The 5,666-nt window shown below is 58.4% G+C and overlaps 1 protein-coding gene across 11 annotated transcripts in view; it reads left to right on the top strand.

Moving 5' to 3' along the window:
• Positions 1-867: 867 nt before the first annotated feature.
• Positions 868-5,666, top strand: part of NAV1 (neuron navigator 1) — a 190,661-nt gene continuing 185,862 nt past the window's right edge. For 5 of the 11 annotated variants that reach the window (XM_043923150.1, XM_043923149.1, XM_043923143.1 and 2 more), the window contains exon 1: positions 870-1,229. The gene's annotated coding sequence lies outside the window, so the exon portion shown is untranslated. Of the gene's footprint in view, positions 1,230-5,666 lie in introns of all 11 variants that reach the window. The other 6 variants (XM_043923147.1, XM_043923145.1, XM_043923146.1 and 3 more) reach the window with 4 other exon arrangements.

Genomic DNA, 5,666 nt, shown 5'->3' with positions numbered 1-5,666 from the left:
GACAACTCATTCCTTTCATGGGCAAAAAAGACATCAAAATCGTTTTCTCTGATCAGTTGAGAACTTCCTCGATGTCACAGCCAGTCCACTACCTAGCGCGCCCTTATCATCCTCTGTGTGCACGGCCACTGTGACCCGTCTGACTGGAGGGGCTGGGCAGGACTCTGCTGACCCTCTGCACACAGCGGATGTTGCAGGCGGACGTTCTGGGACCTCCCAGGGACCTAGTCCCAGACGTCAATCTGAATGTTCTGTGGAGCTGGCTGCCTCTGGGCTCAGGCTGCTGGCTCCTTGGTCCCACAGCTGCCTTTCTCAGGGGCCGGAGGCTCCAGAAGCTGGGGCCACTTGACATCCGCAGGCCTCCCGGGAGGCACGGTCCGGGGAAGCCACGTGGCCTGGCCCCCACTCCAGCCGGTCTGCGGGTCCGCTGTTCGTTTCCTTTCCCCCTCCTGCCCTCCTCCCCGTCCCAGGGTCTAGAAGGAGGCGGGACAGGCCAGGGTCAGGAGGTGGGATGGAGTCCCGGGGCGTTTCACTGAGCACAGCTACTTGCCAGGCCCTGCTGGAGTCTCCCCGCCTCTCTGCCCCCGCGTCCCACGCCAGACCGCGGAGCAGAGAGGAAGGAAGGGGGCCCGGGCGGAAGGGCGGGGGGCGACCCATCTGTCGCGGCGCCTCGGGACGGCGGGGCGGCCGCAGCCCGAGGGAGCGCGGGGCGGGGGCGGCGGTCCCCGGGCCTAGGAAAGGCCCGATTGTGCGGAGGCTTCCTGCCCCCCACCCAGCTCCGCCTTTCTGCGGCCGCGGAGGCGGGACGGAAGGCGAAGGCAGGAAAGGGTTACGGGAATAGCTTTCCAATGACAAAGTCTGGAAGGGCCCGGCGCCTCCGCCCCTCTGTGGGTTCGACTGGCACAGCGCGGGGGGGAGCGGGCGCTTGGCGGCGCAGCCTCCGCCCCTGGCCCGGGGAGGCGGCCGGCGTGTGCCCGGGGCAGCGGGTCAGCAGGCTCCGCCCCGCGCCCGGCCGGGGACGCACTTTGTTCGGGATGCCGCCTCTCTCCTCGTCGTGGGCCCGGCGCCCGCGGCTGCCCTAGTGCTACCCGCGGCCGGAGCGTGGACGCCGAGACTCCACGAGACCCGACCCGGCGCGGGAGCTCGAGAACTTTCTTGCGGCGCGGTCCGGATGCGCAGCTGTGCGCGGCGGCGGCGCGGAGCCCGGGCCCCGGGGCGCAGGCGCGCGGGTGAGTGGTCCGCGCGGGGACCGGGGGGGTCGCCGGGCGGATTCCGGGGCGGGGCCGGGGGCGTCCTGCGGGGCTGGGCACGAGTCCCGGGATGTGGTCTTGCGCCCTTGGGAGGCTGCGCGCGGGGAGCGGGAGAGGAGCTGGAACAAGCACCCGAGAAGGTCCCCACGGGGCTGCGCGTCTGTGCAGGAGTCGGCTTGTCGGGGGCCGTCCCGGCCCACCCCGTCTGGGCCGCGTTTTCGTTCCCTTGCGGTGTAATTTAAAGGGTGTTGAGATCCTATGATCAGAAATACCGGGCGCTACGTTATTACACACACGCGCGCACACACACACACGCACCCTGCCCACATCCTCTTCCATCCCAGCCGAGCGCGGTGAACAGCCGGGCAGGTGACCTTGGCGGCTGTTCCAGAAAGCGTTCCCTGGCTCCGGGATGCGCGGAGAAGCGCCCTCGGGCAGGTCCTCGGAGGCCGGCCTTGGCCCGCGCCTGAGAAGGCTTCCCAGAGCCGCCGGACTCGGAGCCCACCTAAGGGTGTTGGGCCCTGTGGTCCCTTCTGTGCTCAGAGCCACGGAGACTGGTCGGAGGATAAGGAGCCGGCCGGGTCTGCTCCGGGCCGAGAGGGGAGGCTGAGGGGCGGGGCGGAGGAGCGGGGTGCAGCGGTGACCCCCACCGGGCAGACAGGCTCCTCGCCCCGGCGCAACAGAGGAACCTCAGCTGGCGAGTCACGGGACTCTGTTAGGAGAGCCCGGGGCTCAGCCGGCCCCGCGTCTGGGCCGCGCATCCCCGCGGCAGTGCTTTATCTGGCTTCCTGTTTCAGCGGTTGGGACACTATTGGCTCGTTCAAATTCAATGCTGAGGAGCCTGCGGCCTTGTTCGAGCCGCAGAAGCAGGGGGGTTTGCCTCTTGTGAACGTCTGGGTCCCCAACGCGGTGTCCCCTGCAACTCACTTCTAATGGGGCCGCTGACTTCGCACAAAGAACCCTCCCCGAGTGGGCGGGGCTGCGGGTCCCTGGACCTGGGTTCCCTTCAGGTCGGGCAAGAGGACTCCAGCCTGCTTATTATGCATGCTTTGTTTTTTTTCCTGCTTTGAATTTGGGTTTGTGAGTCTTTGGGATTAAACTTGGAAATGAGACCGGGAATCACAATGACTGGGTTTCCTCCCCAGACAAAGCGTCACAAAGGTCTGTGCTTTCAGCAGCGGTTTTGGGGGAAAGTTTTTGATCTGTTTGTAGTTGTGTGTCAGCCTGTGTTGCTCACTCCCTGGATAACCAGGGTGTGGGTGGTTCCTCACTTATGTACCAGGGGAAGGACACACAAGCTGTTCTGATCTGCCCTCCAGCCTCTAGTTTCCCAAGCTGCTCAGGTTTAGAGGGAACAACCCCTCCTGCTGAGCTCCCCGTGGGTGGGTGTCACATTCTGCTCTGTGTGTTTATCTCCCTGTGATGCCCTCCTGCCAGCTCCTGTCTGACCACCTATAAGGCCCAGCCCCTAGCAGGCACCTTATAAGTGTTTTCCTTCGCTTCCCAAACCTGGCCCCCTTCGGAGTCCATGGCAGCCTCTGGTGTCAGCCCAGCTCTGGCCCCAGAATGGCCTGGAGTAGAAACATCTCTTGTCCATCTTTTAAAACCCATCTCTCTTCCTCTTTTCATTTTCCATCAGTGTCACTTCCCTTTTCTTTTAAAGTTCTTTTGACTTCTTAATGGGTTTGGCCTTTAGGAAAACGAGTCAAAGGGGTCTGTTCCCGTGTCAGCCCCAGCCCTGCCTGCCCTGCCCGCCCTCCAGTCCACAGAGGGCACTCAGGGGCCCCGGGAGGGAGCGGGTTGGCTCCAAGCCACCTTGCTGGGCTGCAAACGCTGGCTGGGCAGGCAGGGCTCCGGTCTGCTGGTCCAGGGCTCCTTCTCTCTCAGCCAGTCACCTGCATGCATCAGAGTGTTTCTCTTCCTGGTATCTCCATCCATAGATCTTAGCAGGTGTTACATAGGTGTTGGCAAGAGAGGAACAGAAACAAGGGAAGAGGGAGCCTCTCAGTGGTGGAGCAGCCTCCAGCTCTGAGAGTCTCGGGGCCACAGAGAGAGAACTGGGAAATAACACTTCATTTTTCTGGTCCCGAGTCACAAAACCATCTTTAAAAAAACACTTCTAGTTCCTTCTTCAACTTAAAAAATCCCCACCAACTTCTCAAGTGGAAAACACCCCCCTAAGAACAATTTCCGGGGCCTGGTTTGCTCCTCCCGCCTCCGGGGAAGGCTGATTCAGGCCGCATTTCCTCCAAGGGGCCTGGGATTTTGCTCCCAGTTTCCTGTGACTCTTGAGACATGAAGGGAGTGGGATGGCTCCTGGGTCCAGAGACCCAGGCTGCTCGGGCCTCCTGTGGGTGTGGCCCACACCTCATGCCCTTCCGTCCCCATCAAGTGCATTTGCTTTCCTTGGTTGTAATGAGACTCACTAACAGGCATGAAAAATTAAAGGAGCTGACACAGGCTCCCCCAGCAAGGACCATGAATAACGAGATGTTTCCACCTCAGGAGGCCGCCAGACTGTCCTGATGCCCAGTCCTCAGACACTCTGAAAGCCTTCCTAAGTGGCGTTGTTTTCTTAATGTCTTCTTCGGATTATTCACTGCCAGTGTACAGAATCGCAGCTGACTTTTGGGCTCTGATCTTGTCCCCTAAACATTTGTCTCTTCGCTCTTGTGGCTTCTGTGTGCGGATTCTTTGGGAGAGATTTCCATAGGTAGGGTTGTGTCAGCAGTGAGTAGACACAGCTGTACTCCTTTTCTGTGAAGATGGCTCTTGTTTCTGCTTCTCCCCTAATCGCCCTGGCTGGAACCTGCCGCGCAGAGCTGAGCGGCCGTGGTGAGAGCCGGCAGCCCCGACCTGTTCCTGATCTGAGAAGGAAGCTTCTAGTCCTTACCACAGAGTAGAATACTTGCCGTGGGTTTTTCATAAATGCTGTTTATCGTGTTGAGGAAATCCCTTCTAATCCAGCTTTCCTCGGTGTCTTTTACCAAGCACGGGTGTTGGATTTTGACAGATGATTTTTTTCTGTGTCAGTTGAGGTCGTCATGTGCTCGGGTGCGTCACACTGATTGTTTCTCTTGTGTTGACATTCCCTTGAGTTCCTGAGAAAAATCCCTCTGAAACATTTTTTAAACTTTCATTTCTTTTAAGTAAAAAACTGAAGAAAATTTGACAAAGTGCTAACATTTTGTAGTTGGGTGGGTTGATGCATGTTTATTATATTTTTCTTTATAATTATTATACTTTAAATATTAAAACTTTATTGTGGTTCAATATATATAACATAAAACTGACCATTTAATGACTCCAAGCAAACCATTCTGTGGTACTGAGGACATTCATGTAGTCACCACCACCACCAGAGCTAGGGCTCCTCTCGGTAAACGGCGCCTCCCATGCTCCGCCCCACCCTGACTTGCCACCACCAGCCTGCTTTCTCCTGTGAACCTGAAAACTTTGTTAAAACTGGAAAAGTCAGGACTTGGAGACATTGGTGGATTAAAGGACCCCACCCCACCTCCATAGGGAACATCTTAGAAGGATTCTGACTCAGATCTTCTTGACTTATCAACACTGTGCCAACCACTGTCCTGACATCAGAGACGTGACCAGCCCAGGCGTAGACACAAACTGGTCCAGGTGTAGACACGAACTCACCCAGGCATAGAAACGAGCTGACCCAGGTGTAGACACGAGCTCACTCAAGTACAGACATGAACCAACTCGGGGTCTTCCGGGGGCCAGGAGGACACAAGACCAGCCCTGCATGAGCTGCGTTTCTTTGGCTCGGTGGCGGCCTCACTGCGACCTTGGACAGGACAGGTCCTGGGCTTCCCTCAGCTTGGACGTGCCTGCCTCAGTGACTCTGGAGATGGTGAGGGTGAGTGGTTGAGATGATTTCCTCCCCGGAACCCCAGGCTGGTCACTGCTTGCAGTGATGCAACTCCTCCCCATCTGGACAGTAAACTGACCCACTTTTCATCCCTCCCCGAATTTTAAAGTCCATTTGTAACCAGAATAAACACCAACTTCTGTAAGAATTAAACTCAGAGCTGGAAAGAACCATGTCTTGGAGCCCCATATTTGCCTTCCGGACACCGCGGGCACCTCTAAGCCCTCCCCCAGGGTCCTCAGGCCAGGAGCCCTCTGTGGCCGGGGAACCCCCGCGATGGCATGCTGAAACCACCTGGTTCTGATTTGGACGCCCTATTAGGGTTCCTCTTGGATTAATCTGTGGTGGGCTTGACTGCCACCCGCTGGTGGAGATCCCGGGAAAAGAGGCTTTTCCCAACGCACCCCTGAATGAAGCGGGACTAGCAGTAAGCCGAGCAGAGAAGCGTGGCAGCCGTTTAGGGTGTGGATGCAGCCCCAGGCTCTTCCCCCATCCCATCTCCCTTGGATCGCGCTCACTGGGGT

This window comes from Cervus elaphus, chromosome 14, assembly GCF_910594005.1.
Source record: "Cervus elaphus chromosome 14, mCerEla1.1, whole genome shotgun sequence".
Taxonomy (NCBI): domain Eukaryota; kingdom Metazoa; phylum Chordata; class Mammalia; order Artiodactyla; family Cervidae; genus Cervus; species Cervus elaphus.
This window is presented reverse-complemented; position numbering and strand designations above follow the sequence as displayed.